The following is a 20457-nucleotide window of genomic DNA, read 5'->3' as shown; positions in this document are numbered from 1 at the left end:
TGCTATACTAAAGCTGGTGGGTTTTTTTTTCCGACAAGTCCTCTCGTGAAGTCTTGAGGAGACATTCACACATTCACACATGATTTATTTATGTATTCACAATTGTTGAGCTCACAACAGCACAAAAGCATTGTGGCGCTTGTTACAGTGGGTGATCATAGCTTAGATACATAAAAAGACAGTCATGCAAACGTATGTACAATTTGTATAGAGCAGTTTGTGAAGCATGAAGATAGGGACGCTGAGAAGTGGTGGGAGAGTATAAAGCGTTTAGTTAAAGAGAGCAGTTTTAAGGTTTTTCCGAAAGTCATGGAGAGAAGTTTCAGCTCTGAGTGCAGTGGGGAGAGCATTCTGTAGCTTCGGGGCTAGATATGGGAAGCCTATCCCTCCTGCCTTTGCCCTGTTGATGCGCGGTACGGTGAGTTGGTTGGAGTAACATGTTCTCATCGGCCTGGTTGAGAGCGATCTTGATAGTGTCTGAAAGGTAGGATGGTGCTATATAGTTAATGCATTTGTGTGTGGTTGTGAGAATTTTGAACATGATGCGATCTTTGACGTAGCCAGTGAACAGTCTTTCTTGCTTGTGTGATGTGGTCTCTTTTTGGAATATTTGGGGCTGTTCTGAGCGAATTATTTTGGGTGATTTGGAGTCTGTTGTTTTGGAGGTGCCGGCTAAGAGCGCATTGCAGTAATCAAGCTTTGCCCCTAGGGTGGCTCTGGCAATAGAGACAGTTGTCCTTGGTTAGGAAAGGTTTTATGGCGTTAATGAGTTTGGTACTTAAGGCGGGGGCCGAGACAATGGTGCTGACTTGTTTGCTCATGGACAGTGTGGCATCAATGTGGACCCCTAAAGTTTTAACAGAAGATCGGACTGGGATGACGCAGTTGTCAATGTGGAAGTTGGAGTAGAGAGAGTCTAGATTAGCTAGAGTGGGCCTTTGGCCAAGTATAAGAATCTCAGTCTCATCCCCTTTGTGGCGAAGGCCATTTGTGGCCATCCAGGCTTGGATGGTGGAGTAGATTTGCTGTAGGGCTGTAGCGTCTTGGTGATAACTTCCTGTTAGAGGAAGGAGCTTCTGGGTATCATCAGCATAGTTTGTGTATGTAATCCCCAGTGCATCAAGTTTATCAAAAAGGGGCTTTGTGAAGAGATTGTATAGCATTGGGGCAGTACAAGATCCCTGTGGGACACCACACTGAATGATGGTGGGAGCTGCATTTGGTATGTTTGAGAAGACTTTCATAGCTCTGCCTTATAAGAAGGAGGTGATCCAGGAAGCTTCTTGGTTGGAGAAGTGCGCAGCATGCGCGAGATGTGTGGTGAGGGTTTTGTGATCCACTAGATCGAATGCCGCTGAGAGGTCTAGGAGGAGGAGGAGGAGGGCAGGCTTGCCCTTGTCCAGGATATGGGATATTTGATTTTTTTTAGGTCTAATAGGGCGGTTTCAGTTCCATACCCTTTGTGAAAACCAGACCGTCTTTTTCCTAGGATGGAGTTGGTTTCAAGGTACAGTTGGATTTGGCTGTGGGTGGCCTTGTCTAATATTTTAAGAAGAAACGGTACGGTCGTTATGGGCCCATAGTTATTCGGTTGGAAGGGGGCTAGGGTTGTTTTTTTTTTTTTTTAAAAAGGGGATGCACCAAGCCTCTTTGAGGCTGTCAGGGACTATGCCTGATTTAAATGAGGAGTTGATGTAGGCCGTCAAGAGGGGAGCAAGCGGCTCAGCACACTCCTTGATGATTTTAGAGGGGCACAAATCGCCCTTACATTGCAATGGTTTAAGATGTTTGAGGATGTCTTTGAACTCTGCTTCTGAGATTTGTTTAAATGCGAATTTGGGGAAGTTGATAAATTTGCAGTTGGGCAGGGTCTGAATAGGTTGGTTCTGCTTTAGTAGGGCCTTATACTGGTCTAGAATTTTATTTTGTAGGTCTATTTCTTAGCATAGCAGCTTGTATGCTAGTGCACCAAGTTTCATCTTTAACAATCTCATCCGTGCAGATGGGAGGATCTGTGAGTTCATTAAAGATGGTAAAGCGTTCTTTGGTTTGGGCGTCGGATATTCAGTGATTATACATTTTCGATTTGGCAGTGAAAATGGAGTCTTTGTACTTTTTGTCAGTTCTTTAGCTGCGTCACAGGGGTTAGCCTGGCAGTTTTTGAGCGCCTGGCGTTTGATTTTATGTAGGGTTTGGAGCTCTTCTGTGAACCACGAGTTAGAGTAGAATGATTTTTTCTCTTTATTGATTTCTAGTGGAGCAACGGTGTTGACTGCGCGAGTAAGGGTGTCCTTAAATATATCTACTAAGATGTTTGGATCCTGAGAGAACAGAGGTGCTTGGCAAGGGAGGCCAAGATAGGCTCGGATATTATCTGCAGTTAGTTTTTTATTGCTTCTTGCTGAAGTAGCAGGTGCAGGTGTGGTAGTTTTAGTACTTGGGGCTGTCGGGACGGTGTATTGTAAACAGTTATGGTCCGTCCATGTGTAGACAGTGTTGGAAGAGATGGATGAGTCACAAGTATGGTCGACCACCAAATCTAGGATGCAGCCTTTGGAGTTGGTGGGGTGGGATAAAACCAGGGATCTCACAGCAGATTACTGAACATTTTCTTTATGTAAAGTTGTGCATCACGAAATATCTGCAAACACAGGTAACTACTTTACTTTACAAAGAAAAGGAGTAAAATAAACACAGCAACGTGTCCCTAAAATATCAAAACTGTCAAAGTATTCACAACAATTTGATAGGTAAGTAAAATGTTCAGATACTTCGAAAGAGCTTAGCAAGCGTCCATAGACTTTAATGGGACAATACATTGGCAGCTTCTGGTTATAAGTTATGAGGATGAACTGCCGAAGAAGCAGCTTTAGACAGGCGACTATGAAGGACCCCAGATCAGGTTCAACGACATGAAGCCCTTGGTTGGAAAACTGCAGTTTTGGAGTTAAGGCCCCATAGCAGCAGATGTTTCAGGTAGGGGGACTTAAGGCACTGCTCCCAGACACAGAATATTGATACCAGCCACATAATTAAAGTCTGAAGAGGGCCGGAATGTGGAACAGTATGCAGGAAGGAGTCAACCAAGCACATGAGCCTTCCAGTGAAGAACGAACGGAGTCCTGGAGCTAATAGGAGAGCACACTTGGCTGCAGTACAGATGAATCCACTTTTCCCACTAGATCGGAGCAAGGAAGTCCCTGAAGCAGGAGTTCTCTGGATGGAGAGAGACAGAGCTTTGCCTTCAGGAAGCTCGGGAGTCCAGAGCTACGCTTCCTGCAAGGAGTCGTTTTTGACCGTCTTTTCCCGAGCTACTCAAACGAAGTTCCAGTGGGCATAACAAGTGCATATGCATGTTGTGGAGGATCACTGAGGTGAAGGCGCAATCGCAAGAGGGCACACTCTTACCCAATGGCTACACAACTGACCAAAGACCAAGTGTTAAACAGGCACAACGTTCATCCAAACATAAATTGCAAATGTTTGCTGTTAGGACATCGGTTGGCCTGAACTTAAATTCAAAATGAGACCAAATTGGAGCCATGACCACTTTGGTCCGAACGTGAGATTTGTGCTCGTTAATACGTAGATGGACTGCGCGCATAGTTTTACCAACATAATATTTATTACAGCTACATGGGTAGTTTTACAATCAGTAAAATGTTTGTCCATGTTCTTCCTTTTGCCATAAGGACGGTAGTTTGTACAGTCTAATCACAAGCCGAACAGGTCCCACATTTTAAGTGCCCCTTAATAGGGGACATTCCAAGCAACCAATGACTGTCTGTATTATCTTTATTTTTCCACCAAACGAAGAAGAAAAGAAAAGAGGATAACAAAGAAAATGTTCAGGTTATAGTGCTGAGATATTTGGTTATCGTTTTGCTCCTTTCTGAGAGCAAGTGGCTACCAACGCGTTAAAATATTGCACCATATGCAACCAAACAAAAACAAATGATAAAGCTGCTATCCGCGTGCGACCTGACACACTTTCGGAGTTCGAAAACTCACCCATGGACAAAATGGGGCACTTTGGGTTACCCTGCGACACATTCAAAATTGCAGTTGCCGTCTGCAGGGGCACTTTAGAAAGTCAATTGCCAAAAATACATTGAATCACCAAAGAGTTGGCAAAAATTCTAGTACTACCCCAGTTGGCAAAAATAAACCCAACAGAGATTTCTGACTTCCCAAATGGCTTTCCGGTGAAATCCTTTAACTAAAGGCACATGGTGGGGCCAGCCTGTCATAAGTGCAGTATGCCCATGTGCCATTGTCTAGTTGAAACGAGTCGGCGCAGGGCTCATTGTTCCCCTGCTCAAACCTAACTGTGCTCTAATTTAATAACTGCTATGCTGTAACAACATATTCTCCAGCATGGGGTCTGACGTGGATTCACATGTACATGAATATTCCCCCATCGTGAGGCTGGGAATGCTCTGTAAAATAAAAAAGTTTCACTTACAAACTGTCTTTCTCCTATACACCTGTCACTGAGCTCTGGGTCATACTGCCCCCAACCAATGACTTCCCTCTCCCTAAGCCCCTCCTCTGGCAGCCATCTTCAGATTTCTACCGCAGGTTGAAGTGTTGGGAGTCCTCGTTTTGCTCTAAGCTTTTCTGCGTTTTCAAGTTTTTTTGGTAAACATTTCTCATTTTTGTCAAATGGAGCTTGTGTGCTCTTTTGTTCTTTTGACCGGCAAGCAGAAATCCGTTTGTCGGCGTCTTTCGTCACCTATCAAGGACAAGAATCGTTGAGTTTAATTGAAGATTTCAGAAGGCCATCCGGCCTACACCGCACGCCAGACCATGTCGGAGGAGGACGACAGAGGTTCTCTTAAGTTCTGCTCCAGCTGCGGATTGAGGTATGTGTTTGTGGAGGACAAACACTCCTAGTGCCTCTACTGCCTCCATCCGAATCACAAGGAGGTGGATTGCGATATTTGCTTGGGATTCACCAAACGCACCATGAAGGATCAGCACAGCAGATTGGCGGCGTGGATCAATGCCAAGGCCTCTACCCCTTGGGCAAGCAGGGGCATGCTTCACGCATGACCAGCCGGTCCGAGGAGCGGGCTTCTAAATCCTTTGAGGGTGCTCCATCCGTGGTGGCCCAAGACAAGGGCAAGCACCGCAAGTTCGTTTCCGTCAGGGCGCTGCGCAAATGGATCCCGCGACAAGCAAAGCGCAATCAACCTCACCATCTGCCTCCATCTCAAGCCATCGCTCCAGCTCCACCTCGAAGAGGAAGTCTGATAACCCCGGGAAGCTGCTGAAGCCGAAGAAAGCCAAGGCGCCAAGCCAAGGCGCCAAGTAAGGTGACCGACCTGCCCCTGAAGGCCCAGATGATCCAGGAGAAGTCGTCCTCGTCCATCGTTCTGGCGGCGGCCGCATCTCGAAAGCAAAAGGGGCTTACCCGGTCCAGGGGACCCCAGCCACGGCCCGAGTGGCCCTTCCTCCCTGGCAGGAGGTTTCGGCCAAGCCGGTGGAGAAAACACTGGAGAAGATGCCAGCCCTGAGCCCGGCTCTGACCCCGCGGGACACAAAAAAGGTGGGGCGGGGCAGTGGAGGCCTCTACGGCATTCCAAGGTACTGACATGGCGTCCATTCACACAGTCATGGAAGACGTGGATAATGACGACGGTGCAATCATCAAGGGGGACGCCAACGAAGACGTAGGCGCTGGGCCGGGCAAGCCTACTCCCCATCCCCCTCCCAGAGGCATGTCGCTGGACATCCTGTCCACTCTCCACATGCTGGTGTCGGATACAGAAGAGGATGCCAATGGCAGCGCCAGCCCCACTGGCACCAGGCCCACCACCGTCGAAGAGGAAGCGGCACCACACATTGCCTCATCAACTGCCTCACATACCCTCCCCTGCCACCGAGAGCGTCTCCACTGGACAAAGTGGGATAATTCCACTCCATGGTCGCCCGCGTGTCGGAGCTCTTTCAGCTAACGCCAGAAGAGACCAAAAAGGAAGGTTTCCTGGACCAGCGCAGCGAGGCTAAAAGGAAGAATATTCTGGCAGTGCCTCTCCTGGACGACGTTTGGGATGAGGGCCAGGCGCTGATGAAGAATCCCACCTCAGCCCTTGTGAAAAAAGACCGGCTGGAGAAGAAATACCGGTGCTGGAGTCCGCACCCAAGTTCCTTCGATCGTAGCCTTCCCCAGACTGTCGACTCGGTGGCTGCAAGGAAGAAGTCCTCAAATCCATAGTCGTCGGCATCCGTTCCCCTGGACAGCGAGGGGAAGAAGTTGGACGCAATGTGCCGAAAGGTGAGATACTCGGCGGAAACGACGGTCAAGGCGGCAAATGCTCTTGCAATCCTGGCCAGGTACAACTGAGAGCTATGGTACAAGATGGCCCTGTTGCTGGAATTCCTCCCCAACGACAAGCAGGTCGAGGTGCTTGATATCCTCTAGGAGGGCAAAGTGGCATCGGACCATGCCATCGCCGTAGCCCTGGATATCGCTGACGCGGGTTTCAGCTAGATGGGGAACAGTGTCTGCCTCAGTCGTCGTGGCTGGTTGAAAGCCACCAACTTTCGGCAGAAATGTGATTCTCCGTGAATCAAACGAGGGTCCTGAACATGCCACTTGACTGGGACAATCTCTTTTGGGAAGGCTGTCGATGACTCTTTGCAAGCCATCAAGACAGACACAGGCGATCCAGCCCTAGGCACACTTCAGCAACACTGCCCTTGCTTTTGTGCCTCAGGAGGAAAATCCGGAAGATCGTCAAAGGGTTTCGGCGGTGGTTCGTCCTCTTACCATCAACCCTCACTTTCCACGACCCAGGAGGCCTACAGGGATTGTTCCAAGGCTTTCGGGGGTGGCTGCCGCCGTCTCTCCCAAGGCCTCACGCAGGCCCCGAAGCGGGACTGATCCGGCCTGGACCTCAGGGTCCCCACCCAGGCACACTGGCAGGAGGCTGGCTGACAGGCTTTATCAGCGAGTGGAGGATGATCTCCCCTGACCTATGGGTGCTGGACGCTCCCGCCCACAGACACACTCTAGAATTCCAGCAGAAGTGTCCGCAGATACCATCGGTGGCCCAGCAGGAGCAGCACCTCCCTCAGCTCCTTTAGGAGGTATGGGCCATGCTAAGAAACGGGGCGATAGAGCGCATTACAAAGCAACTCCAGGGCGCCAGAGTTTACACCATGTACTTCTTAGTAAGAAAGAAGACCGGGGCTGGAGGCCGATTCTCGACCTGCAGCGATTAAAGTTCCTCGAGTCCCAAAATTCAGGATGGTCACGTTGCAACACATGCTCGGCCAACTGGAGGAAGTGGACTTCCTAACGTCGCTGGATCTGGAGGACACTTACTTCCACCTCCCCATTCACGAGAAGCATCAGTAGTTCCTGTGCTTTATCGTACAGGGAAAGCATTACCAATTCAAGGCCCTTCCCTTCGGACTGAAGTCAGCACCCAGGGTGTTTACGAAGTGCCTGGCGCCAGTGGCGGCCCATCTACTTCTGCAAGGGATACCTGTACCTCGACGACTGGCTCATCCGGGCCAAGTCGAGGGAAATCGCTGTCAACCACACATACAGGACTGTCCGACTGCTGACGGATCTGGGATTCTCTGTGAATTATCCAAAGTCCTGCTTGATTCCATCGCAGGACGCTCTGTTCCTGGGGGCCAGGCTCAACAGTCTCCTGCCTGGCGACCCCCTCGGAAGAAAGACTTGCAGTCATCAAGTCATTGCACGGCATGTCTTTGTGTATCTACCTGATCAGGCTCTGCAGGTTGTGGATGCAACCCCTCCAGGAGTTCCTGGACGCCCAGTGGATCCAGGTATCCGGAAGCTTTACGGACAGTATTGTTCTCGACGAGGAGCTCGTCGAACGATATGGTGGTGTGGCGTGCGCTCCAACATCGCCTGAGGCACAGACTTCCAAAGCCCACTGTACCAGGAGACGGTCACCAAGGACACTTGATTCCCTGGAGGACTGGGGAGCCCACACCAGACGTCTCCACACCAGAAGCTTGTGGCTACCAGAGGAGAGGAATCTCCACATCAATGTCGTGGAACTGTGGGCAGTGTCCTGGGCCCTCAAGTCATTCCTTCCGTCCCTCAAGGCCAAAGTAGTGAGGGTCTTCATGGACAATACCACCACAATGTTCTACATCAGGAAGCAGGGTGCACCAGAGCCCCAGCACTCTCCAGAGAGGCGCAGGACTTGTGGCACTGGGCCGTTGCCCAGGGGATGTTTCTCATTCTTTTTCACCTGACGGGAGCCAAGAACACTGTCACTGACTCTCTCAGCAGGGAGCTGTGCTCTTGCCACTAGTGGGAGATTCGGCAGGATCAAGTTTGACAACCTCTTCCTCGGGTGGAGCAGAACCCAGCTCGATCGGTTTGCGACAGCGACGAACACCAAGTGCCATAGGTTCGCCAGCAGTTTCCACCAGCCAGGAAGCATGGCAGGTGCGTTCTCCTTCCGTGGGAAGGCCTGTTCCTGTACGCGTTCCCGCTGTTGCCTCTACTACTACAAGTCATCAGCCAACTCAAACAGTGCCGGTGCAGGATGATCCTCGTCGCCCCACCATGGCAAATTTGGTACCCGGACCTTCTCAGCCTGTCGATGTCGCCTCCAGTCAAGCTGCCAGTGATCGCGGATCTGTTTGCCAGAGAAGAAGGCGAAATCCTGCACCACGACCCAGGATCGCTGAACCTGAAGGCCAGACTCCTGCAGCCTTAGAGTTCGGTGGGTACGAGCTACTGGCGGATTGCGGGGAGGTCCTTGCAGGGCCCAGGGCATTGTCGATTCTTAAGTGCTACACACACAAGTGGAAGAAGAATATCAACCCTCCGAGGGCCATGGCCCATCAGATCCTTCTGATCCTTCCGTATTTGTTGTCATTGGCTAAGGTGGGGCTGGCACGTGCCTCTCTCAAAGTGCATCTGGCAGCTATCTCCATCTAGTCAAAAAGTTGTTCAAAGGACTGTTTTGATCTTTCCCGCCAGTGAAGGCGCCTGTCGCGGCGTGGGAACTCAACATGGTGCTGACTAGGCTCATGCGGGCCCCCTTCGAGCCTATGCATCAAGCTTCTTTCGTGGAAGACCGCTTCTCTCATGGCCATCACCTCTGCGAGGAGGGGTAGGTGCGATCCAGGCCCTGTCCTGCAAGCAGTCTTATCTGACTTTACACGAGACAAGGGTGGTGCTGCGGACGCACCCCTCCTTCATGGCAAAGGTCCCGTCGGAATTCCATCTCAACGAACCTTTGGTGTTGCCTGTTTTTTTTTTCCGACACCTTCATCGCCGAGATAAAGAACTATGTGGTGTGCACAAAGAGTTTCCAGATGACGGCACAACTTTTCATGAACTTTGGTCGTGTGAACCATGGGAAAGCTTTGTCCAAGGCTTCTATCTCCAGGTGGCTCTCTGGCTGTATCACTCACTGCCACTGGTTGGGAAACCGACCGCTGCGCAGCCTTCCGTGCCCATTCCACCAGAGTGATCGCTGCGACAACGGCGGCGTACTTGTCTGGTCTGCCCCTGCTGGACATCTGCAGGACTGCTACATGAAGGTCCACGCACACTTCACGAGAGTCTACTGCGTCGACAGGGGTTCTAGAGTGTCCAGGTTCAGCCAGGCAGTGCTGTGCAACCTGTTCGCTTGAAGGTCAGCCTGGTCCGGAGGTAAGAGTAATTGCTTCTGTTGAGCCTTACCACCTCCCGTGGTTGTGTATGTATGTACTGCTATGTATTCTTTATTAATGAGTATGTGAAATGTTTGAATGGTGCATGGTATGATACTGTTTGGCAGGGGTAACCGCCATGCCTGTGTGTGTCTGTGGACACCCTGAGCAATTAGTTGACTGTGTGGAATTTGTCCTGTGCTCCTGGAAAAGGAATAGTTCACGGAAGAGCCTGCTGGAAAGGTCTGTTAGACTTCTGAACCCCCTGCAAAATGAAGCTCCTATTTATCTGGTGATGACAGTCTAATGGTTCATCCATTTAGTTGTGCGCTTTCTGCAGGCTCCTGGCTCTGTAGATCAGTCTCAAAACAGGGAGCACCGTTTTTCTGCTGGAGAAGTAATATTGCTCCTGTTGTCAAAGTGCCTGCTCCTTCTCTGGACTCTGCAGGCCAGACTTTGCTACCGTCCTTTCATCAAGAGAAAATCCACTGTTCCGCGGTGGTGTGGTCCTAGAGAAAGCATTTGTTGGCTTTCTCTTGAGGGTCGCCTCTTGGAAGTCCATCGACCTCATCATCACTGCTGGTCCTGTGCCTCTGTTGCCAGCGTCTCGACCAGCGGGCGGATCAATGACTGGGAACATTGTGTACTCTACTATTGGGACCCCACTCTGCACCCTCTCATGCTGTGTGTCTGCGAAGCACTCTAGCAGAATTCTTCACATCTTAGCGGTCCTCTGGCTCGAAATCCATTGTTGGTCCCGTTCTCTGCTGGATACTCTGCCTGTAGACCGGTCTTGTGGGCACCACTGGTCCTTGACATCCCCTGCCCCGGGATCTCTTGTCCTCTCTGCGATCTTCCCTCCCGAATGGCTTCATACATGTTTTGCTCAGAGTATCCTCTGGTGGTGCCCTCCTTGACTCCAGCACAAGGTATGCTTCCTCTGAAGCTCCCGTACAAAGTTGGGAACTTAACAGTTGAGAACTATATCAAGGAGCTGTCCACTGTCCTGTTTTTATATGGACAAAACATTTGTTCGAGGGGATTGGGTCCTCCGACGTATTCCATATCTATGACAGTAATCACCACAGCTGTGCTGCTTCGGAAAATCTTTTGGCGTCTGCGTCCTGCGTCGATGACGTCAATACGCCGTCCTCGAGGACCTCCTCCGACGGCTGACGTCACCAGATGTTATAAGTAGGACGCACGACACCCGTAGCATCAGTTCTGTTTTTTCCGTGAACGTGTTCGCTTCGGAGATCTCGGCGCGCCTCGACTCTTTGGAATTTCTGTTCTTTCGTTTCTTCGAACCTGTTCGTTTTCTCGGGATGTCTTCCTCTTCTTCCACCCCGCGTCCGGGCTTCAAAAAGTGTGGGGACTGCGGGTTCCAAGATGTCGGTGACGGACTCGGACGCCGCCTGCCTCTGGTGCCTCGGAGAGGCCCATGACACGGATGATTGTGTCGAGTGCCAGTCGCTTACGTCCAAGGCCTTGCGGGAGTGTAAGAAGAAGCTGTCGCTCGGTAAGGTGTCCAAGCCCCGGAAGTCGAGGTCCACTGGGCTTTCGACGGACGATTCGAGGGGCGACTCTACGCATCGTCGTCTTAGGTCACAGGGGTCTCGGTCCCGGAGTGGGTCCCGCCACTCCTCTGCCTCTTCAAGGCACTCCCGGAAGTGCCGTCATCGGTCGCCTTCCCCGTCCTCGTCCGAGGACTCCGCCCGTCGGCGGGTTGCTTATCCCACCAAGCATGTGACTCCGGAGGAATAGGCTTCCTATGGTAAGACAACGATGCCGATTCTTGAATCGCAGGGCACCGGTCCGTCCACGCCTCCGAGTGGGGTCGGCCGTGACCGTACTAGAGGGGCTCGGGTGGGCGGCACGATTTGCGGGAAAGGTCCCGCTCCGACAAGAGGAATCGTTCTAGTCATGCCCGTTCCAGGTCCCGGTCCTCGACACTGTGTGCACCTGTGAAGTCTTCGAAGAAGATGTCGCCGCCTGTGGCGCTGAGGACGTCAAGGGACTCTCTCGAGGCTCCGCCTCCGAGGAAGTCGTCGACGCCATCAGTGCCCAGGCTGTCCAAGGACACGCTCGTGGCTCCACCCTCGAGGCCTGTGTCGAAGCCGTCGATGCTGTTGGCGCTGCGCTCGACGTCAACGCCACTTCACTCGACGTCTTTCGAGGCTGTTTTGTCGGATGTACCTCGTGACACGGTGGAACCCCCTAGAAAGGCTCAGGCCAAGACCAAACATGTCTTTGTCCTCCATTCTAGGCCCACTTTCCACTATCTTAATTATATTTCTGAGGTGGATGAGGGTTCTGAAGATGGGATGGTTCCGGATACGGTACCAGACGAGATTATCTCTGGACATAGCCAGATGGAGGACCTGCGTCAGTCGCTGCACGACGCCAGTGGTCTGGACAGCTCTCCGAGGTGGAGTTCTGTAGGCCTGAGCCTGGTACCCATGCCGAGTCCTCGTACCGGCGCCTTATGTCGAGGGTCACTATGTCGAGGGTCACAGAGTACTTGAGGTGGTCTGCTCCACCAGGGGATTTTCTGTAGAATGACCTGACGGATATCCTCAACCAAGGTCCACCAACTGACCCGGTACTCGCGTTCCATATGGCTCTGCAAAGGAGGGTGGCGGCGGCTTGGACTGCTCCGGAGAGTCTCCCGGCAGTGGGCAAGTCTTTGGCGCGAAAATACCGCCCAGCCAGTAGCGACCCCTGCTACTTGACCACGCACCCCACTCCGGAGAGTTTGGTGGTGCAGACGGCTACGGCCCCGGCAAAGCAGGCGTCGTATCCTACCATCCCTCCTGATGGGGACGACAAGCGTTTTGATGGTTGGGCGAAGAAAGTGTTTTCTTCAGGGGGTATGGCTCTTCAGGCAGCCAACTCCGTATGTGCCTCGTCACGTTTCACGCATACTCTGTGGAACTGTTTGCTTAGCGGCTGAACATATTCCCGATGGGGATGAACGGGATGGTTTTCTTGCTATGATACAGGATGGCAAGGATGCCATGTGTGAGGCCGTTCAGTCGGGTCTGGACATGGCAGATTGCGTCAGCCGGTCCATGGCGGCGAGCACCGTAATACGCAGGTTTGCGTGGTTGCGGAAGTCGGGGTTTGCTCCTGATGTGCAAGCCTGGCTCCTCAACATGCCTTTTGATGGTGTACATCTTTTTGGCAGCAAGGCTGACGAGAGCCTTGAGAGGTTGCAGACCTCAAAAGCAGCAGCGAAGTCGTTGAGCGCTGCAGTTAGACAACCTCCGCCTTTTCGTCCTAGGGGACACCAATGGAGGGGAGGTTCCTTTCGTTATTACTCATCCTTTAGTAAAGCGAGAGGAGCTGCTAGTCCAAGTGGCCACCGTAGGAGTGCCAGAGGTGGAAAACAAGGTACTCGAGGTGCCAAGGCCGCTCGGGCAGTTGCCTCTTTGCCCTCAGGCAACGCCGCAGCCGCTTCAGCTCAGTCATGAGGCTATGTCCCATGGTTCGCCGGTTGGGGGAAGGCTGGCGCAGCATCTTGTAGAATAGCGTGCCATTACTTCAGATGTGTGAGTTCTGGAGATCATAGCCCACGGTTACTGTCTTCCTTTTCGGCAGAGGCTTCACGACGATCCACCAGGGAATCTCCCTTTGAAGAGTCCGGAAACGCTCCTTGCGCAGGAAATTCAAGCCCTGCTGGAGAAAGGCGCCATAGAACTGGTGCCTGTAGTGGAGAGGAACAAGGGATGGTATTCCCCTTATTGTTTGATTTCTAAGAAAGATGGGGGATTGAGACCCATCATGGACTTGCACGGTTTGAACAAACTCCTCAGGAAGGACAAGTTCAAGATGGTTACTCTTTCTCTAGTCCTCCTGGCCCTTCAACTTCAGGACTGGTTGGTGTCTCTCGACCTCAAGGACGCTTATTTTCATGTGCCGATCCATCCAAAGCACAAGAAGTACCTGAGGTTCGCGGGTGGCGACTCGCACTTTCAGTTTCAGGTCCTGCCGTTCGGATTGACCTCCGCCCTGAGGGTCTAAAACCAAGCTCATGGTAGTGGTGGCAGCGCAGCTCGGGAAAGGGGGGATTCACGTCTACCCCTGCCTGGACGATTGGTTGATCAGAGGGCGCTCTCCCAAGCAAGTCCTGGATCATCTGTCCGTCAATTGCCACTCCCTCCACAAGCTGGGCTTCTCCCTCAACTTAAAGAAGTCCCACTTGACGCCGACAGAGGCTCCAGTATATCGGAGCAGTGCTCGACAAGTCCCTGGGGCAGTGTTTTCCTCCCCAGGTGAGGGCTCATCACATTCAGCAGATGGTGCAAAAGTTCCAACATGCCCAAAGTCTCCCTGCATTCGAGTTCTTGAGATTGCTCGGCCTCATGGCATCCTGCATTCTTCTGGTGCCAGAGGCCAGGTTGCGGATGAGATCTTTGCAATGGGCACTCAAGCTCCAGTGGTCTCAGTCCTCCGGCAGGATGTCGGACCCCGTTCAAGTGCCGCCCTCGGTCGCCCAGGACCTTCTGTGGTGGGCCGTCGAAAGCAATCTGTTGAAGGGGCCTCCGTTTTGGCTACCCTGGCCGGAGGTGACAATCGTGACGGACGCGTCCCTCACGGGATGGGGAGCTCATGCCAACGAGCTGACAGTCGGCGGTCGTTGGTCTCCGTCGGAGTCCAGACTCCATATCAATCTGTTGGAACTGAGGGCTGTCAGGCTTGCCCTGAAGACTTTTCTGCCGATGTGCGAGGAAAGAATGTCCTGATTCTGATGGACAACACAGTGGCCATGCACTACCTCAACAAAAGGGGGGGTGGGGCAGGGTCACTTCCTCTGTGCAGGGAGGCGTGTCAGGTCCTGTCTTTGAATCTTCTTGCAGGAGTGATGCGGGCCCACCAGACCCCCAAAGTATGCCTGCTCAATAATCTCTTAATAGATAGAACTACCAACCTGGCAAACCCCAGGGGAAAGGGGAATGGAGGAGAAAATAACAACTGCAGATCTTCACTGGTTCTTAGACACTGGCTTCCAAATAGTTAGACACTGCTAGGTGTTTACTTCTCTGGAACCGGATGGATGGAAGTTTCATCAGTATGAAGTGTCTGTGAAAATCTTAACACATAAGTACATAAATTAATATAACTCTTTTCTATATATTTTCTATTTCTATTATTATAACCTATAATCTTATACCTGCTGCCTATGCTCGATTGTTGATGGGCATCAATATTGAGATATTCTTCTTTACTTCTTCTAAGTAATATGTAATTCCAAATTCTTTTATTCTTGAAAACTTGGTTATTTCTTTAGCTTAATAAGTAGCAGAAAATCTGAATAGAACTTGCTTGTAGCTATTCATTCATTAAACCTTCTGAAGAATATGTTTTGCTTTTTATTGAAGTCACTTGTAGTCTTTTCACTTTTCTTTTCTTTTCAGATGAACAAAAAATATAAAATAAATATTTGGTCTAGTATGTTCCGTAAGTCACAAAAATATTTATACTCAACTGATATATTGCTTCCACTTTCGTGCTTGTGATTCTCATTTGAAACCAGAAATGTTTATAAATATGTCCTTGTTTAATTCGGAAGAATTCCGAAGCTCTAAGTATTAGTTTGATGACTTGACGATGACTTGACGCTCTGAAAACAAATATCAGCTGACCAGATGAACCAGACGCTACGCGCAACCAGGACGAAGTTGAAAAAATAAAGACGCGAAGCAAAAATAATAACCGCACCTTTGGAAATCGATATACTAGACTTTTAAACTCGGCTCAAAGATAAACGCACACAAAAGATGCCAACTCTCCGGCACAACGCCACCGGAAAACACTAGCACGCAGTACACCTAAACAGGAAATGAATTACTCCAGAATTGGAACGCACGCAACTCACACAAGCAGGTCCTTTACTCTAGTAATAACGTATTACTAAAACGAAAGAAAAGGAGAGCCTGCAATCGAAACGAATTCTATAATATTAAAGTAAAATCTAAAGCAAATCTTATTCACAATAACTATATTAAATAACTAGATACCAAACCAGAATCTTTCAATATTATTTCACACAAAAACATCTGCGAGTGAAAAATAAAACAGATATAGTTTCTTCTAACTCAAATACACGCGCAGGTTAACACAAATAAAGTTCTTGTTAAATTGCAGAATAAATAGTTTCTTGGTTCTTTAGAAATTATCTTCTTCTTGAGTTTAAATCAAAAGTATTAGCATTTCACATTGAAACTTAGCTTGCTTCATCTGTATGTAGTCCTTGAGGAAACAATGATGACTTCTTCTTAAATGAATTTACTGTAGTAACTATATTTATTCACATTAAAGATTACTAAATATTCTTATACTAAAATTTCATAGAGCTATGAAAACTGCAACCTTCCTCAATGGAAACTGGAATGAAAGGCAGTTTAGAATCTTAGTGAAAGTTCCAAACTTCCTCACAACACTTCTCCTCCAATCACTGTTGTTGAACTGAACCTCCATCTTGGCTTGGGGAAATAGGCACTTCCTGAATAGTTTATCATTAAGGAAACTTATATAGATTGTAACATGTTTAATTCAGAACCAACACTCAAACATCACTCAAAACATTACTCCTACATACATATGTGATGATCAAATCTCCTAAATGGAATTTTTCTAGAGTAATGTTTCTTTGAAAATCTGGAAATGTACCATGGGATCCTGACAAGGCGATGCATCTCTGGTTCTGGGCAATGCAGCAGGAAATTACGATCTCGGCACTTCAACTGGCCGGAGACGAAAACGAGCCAGCGGACGCTCTGAGCAGGCAGAGCGCGATCGCTCACGAGTGGGAGTTGGCGCAGGAGATTCCCCTGGTGATCTTCGCCCTTTGGGGGACCCCTCAAGTGGATCTCTTCACCTCCAGTGTCAACCAGAAGTGCGAATGGTTCTGCTCGCGGGAATTTCCTCCAAGAGGAGACCTTAGTAGATGCGTAGTGGAGTGGTCATTCCCACTGCTGTACGCGTTTCCTCCAGTCCCCGTCATCCCGCAAGTGATGCAGAGGTTACGGAGGTTCGGTTCCCAGATGATCCTTATTGCTCCGGCATGGGCCAGGAGGACGTGGTATCCGGACCTTCTCGACTTGTCCATCTGCACTCCACGTCGTTTTCCCTACCGAGACGATCTGCTCTAACGGGAGGGGGGGGTCAGGTTCTCCATCCAGAGGTCAGATCCCTCAACCTGCACGCTTGGCTTCTGAAAGGTTGAGGTATAAGGATTGGGACCTTCCTGAAGACGTGATGGAGGTGTTGCTTTTGGCCAGACAGCTGGCGACAAAGTCCCTGTACCGTTGCCGTTGGAGAAAGTTCTGCGACTGGTGCAGTGTTAAGAATGTGGATCCTTTTTCATGTGACATTCCTGTGGTTCTTTATTTTTTTGCTTTCTTTAGCCCACAGGGACTTGCAAGTGGCTACCGTTAAAGGTTACCTGGCGGCGCTGTCCATATTTAAGCGCTCGTCTGAGGAGTGTTCTTATTTTAAAATTCCTTTAATTTCTCAGTTTCTAAAAGGGCTCACTAATGTGTTCCCTTTCCAGGTGCCCGGTTGGGATTTGAACCTTGTTCTCAAGTTTCTAATGGGTGCTCCGTTTGAGCCTTTACATTCTTGCCCTTTGAGACTGTTAACTCTTAAAACTGTATTTTTAGTTGAGGTCACTTCCGCTCGCAGAGTGAGTGAGTTACAGGCACTTTCAGTTAAGCCACCCTTCACTGTGTTCCATAAGGACAGGGTTGTCCTTAGAGTTCGTCCTTCCTTTCTTCCGAAGGTGGTGTTGGAATTTCATTTAGGCCAGAAGGTTATTCTTCCGGCATTTTATCCTCCTCCGCATCCTGGTAAGGACGAGAAGAGGCTCCATAGGTTAGATCCTAGGCAAGCTTTAAGTTTCTACATTTCACGCATGTCCCTGGTCAGAGTGGACGATCAACTCTTTATTGGTTACGCTGGAAGGCGTTTGGGACAAGCTGTTACTAAGCAGACTTTGTCTCGATGGATTATCTTGGCAATTTCTGAATGTTACCGCTTGGCTGGTAAGGACCCTCCCGTAGGCTTGCGGGCCCATTCTACCAGGGGTATGGCTGCCTCTACTGCCCTGCAGAGGGGTGTTCCTATTCGTAACATCTGTGATGCTGCCACCTGGGCTTCGGTCCATACTTTGGTACGTCACTACTCCCTCGATTCTATCCGTGGGCAGGATCTAGCCTTTGGCAAGGCGGTCCTTTACTCTGCAATTTGATTGGGCATTCTAAATTTCTATATTCTAAATTCTTTTCCCACCTCCTTACGTTGGTACTGCTTTGGGAGTCTGTCATAGATATGGAAGACGTCAGAGGACCCAATCCCCTCGAAGAACAAGTTACTGTCTTACCTCGTAACGTTCTTTCAATGGGATGGTCCGACAACGTATTCCATATCGCTCCCTCCCTGCCTTCCCCGCTGCAGAATTTCTTATGCGATTGCAGCTTACGTTTCCGCAAGGCTTATGGGGTCAGACTGGCAGAAGATTAGTGCCACACTTTCTGGGGAAAAAACTACAACTGAGGCTACGGTAGTTGTGCGTCCAACTTATAACATCTGGTGCCGTCGGAGGAGGTCCTCGAGGACGGCGTATCGACGTCATCGAGGCAGGACACAGAAAGATTTTCCAAAGCAGCACAGCTGTGGTGATTACTTTCATAGATATGGAATACGTTGTTGGACCATCTCATCGAAAGAACCTTACCAGGTAAGAGAGTAACTTGTTCAACTATTCTAAACTGTTTCAAAGTACACTTTATACACCTAATAATAATAATTGCTTGTTTAATTTGTCGCTTGTAGTCCCTTTGAGGACTCCAATGGTTTTGCTACTCTGTTGTAATGTAACTCTAAATTGTGCACAACTTGGATTTCTCTTCTGCCTTTGACAAGGTCAACCATGCCATCCTGCTCAACCGGCTCCATGATAATCTGGGTATCGCTGATCAGGCTCTGGCCTGGCTGACTTCTTTCCTCTCTGACCGACCCTCCCAGGTCCGACTTGGGTCCTTCCTCTCCCTCTCTCCACCTGTGGTGTTCCCCAGGGGTCTAACCTTTATCCCTGGTTGTTCAACCAATACCTGGCACCTCTAACTCTCCGCATTGCTGCTCTCTGCTCCAACTTCCATTGCTATGCAGATGACACCCAGCTTGCCTTCAGGCTCCCCTCTGCTGCCTCTTCCTCTCTAATCCCTCACTGTCCGTCTACAATCCAGGAATGTTGCGCCGCCAATGATCTCTGCCTAAATGCCAGTAAGACGGAGAGCCACCTCATTGGCACACTTGCACCTCCCTTTCCGCCACGCTCTGGCCGGCCTCCCTTGGCCCTCTTCCTGCTCCGACATGTGAGGTTAAGAACCTCTGGGTTATCTTCGACTCCACCCTCGCCTTCTCCCCTCACATTTCCGATGTCTCTAAGAAGTCAAACTACCAACTGCACCTCTTCAGACATATTCTTCCTTTCCTCTCCTTTCTCCAGAGCTCGGGTTCTCTCTAGGCTTGACTACTCTAACAGCCTCTCTTTAAATCTACCCTCCTCTACTCTCCGTCCTCTGCAACTCATCCAGAACAGGACTGCGAGACTTGTCCTTGGCCTCAAGCCAGGGATCATATCTCTCCAGCATTGAAATCTCTCTATTGGCTCCATGGATCAAATTCAAGACCCTTTGCATTGTCCGCAAGGCTTTCTGGGACCTGGGACCAAAATACCTCCAGCTTTCTCTTCAGAGGTATCTTCCTTCTCGAGTTCTTTGCTCTTCCACCTCCAACTCCCTGAGGGTCATTCACTTTTCTAAGCAACGTTTTGGGCAGATCTCTATCTTCGGCCGGCGCCTACCTCTGGAACAGCCTCCCCGCTTCTCTGAAACTTGAGCCGAACCATCTACGGTTCGGAAAGCAGCTCAAGACTTTCCTCTTTACTTCTGCCTTCTTTCTTCCACTTCCCTGCTGTACTCCTGTCTGAGAATGCACTGGTTACCTGGCCACCCCCTGAATCACGGGTCCAGGTTCTGGCCCTCCCAGTTGCACACCTGCACTGCCTCCTCTCAACCCTGCACTTGAGGACTGTATCTGCATCCCTACAGTCCCCATACTTGCACTTATCCAACATTTGTTGTCTGCACTTAACCCCTGCACTGCCACCCGTTGGCTGCACTCTTTCCTTTGTCTTGATCCTATGTCTCGCTTTTCTTCTCCTCCCCTTCCACTTTTCCACTTACCTCTCCCCAGCACTTGCGCAATCTCAATGTCACTTGGCCTAGTAAGATTGTTGCCTTGTCCTTCCTTGGTGCCCCCCCCTCCCCTTGCCTCGTCGCTCCTTGAAACACTTGTGTATAGGCACGCTATAAATTAAATGTATCATATATCATAACTTTCTGCAAAGAGTATACTTTCAGTGATGAAATGTGGATACATTCAGATATTGTGTTGGTGTGTCAGTTGCACCTTTCTGCCAGCCGTCTACTCCCTCCTGTGGGTGAAGCCTTGACTGTTTTGCTTACTTTACCCTTGGAGAGTCATAATTAACCTAAGGGACCCCCTGGCTTCCACTGGCACGTTGATGTTCCTAAGCCCTCAACAGAGAACCTTTTTAGAAACTCCTCCCAACATTCTGGCTAACGCACTCTTCAAGCCTATTGCCTTGGCAGACGTAAAAATGTGTGATCTGGGAGCTGGTTTTCATAGTCGCTACCACATTGGTACAGAGACTGAGAACCAAGCACCTAGGTGGTCTTGCACACTCTCCTAAGCTTTCTGCAAATATTAGTT

The 20457-nt window shown here is 49.9% G+C and overlaps 1 protein-coding gene across 3 annotated transcripts in view; it reads left to right on the top strand.

Moving 5' to 3' along the window:
- Positions 1-20457, top strand: part of DNM2 (dynamin 2) — a 1516513-nt gene that overhangs the window by 1253725 nt on the left and 242331 nt on the right. The gene's annotated exons all lie outside the window — the stretch shown is intronic.

The sequence above is a fragment of the Ambystoma mexicanum genome, chromosome 3q, assembly GCF_040938575.1.
Source record: "Ambystoma mexicanum isolate Mex_15411 chromosome 3q, UKY_AmexF1_1, whole genome shotgun sequence".
Taxonomy (NCBI): domain Eukaryota; kingdom Metazoa; phylum Chordata; class Amphibia; order Caudata; family Ambystomatidae; genus Ambystoma; species Ambystoma mexicanum.
The sequence above is the reverse complement of the archived record's forward strand: the minus strand, read 5'-3'. Positions and strand labels throughout refer to the sequence as shown.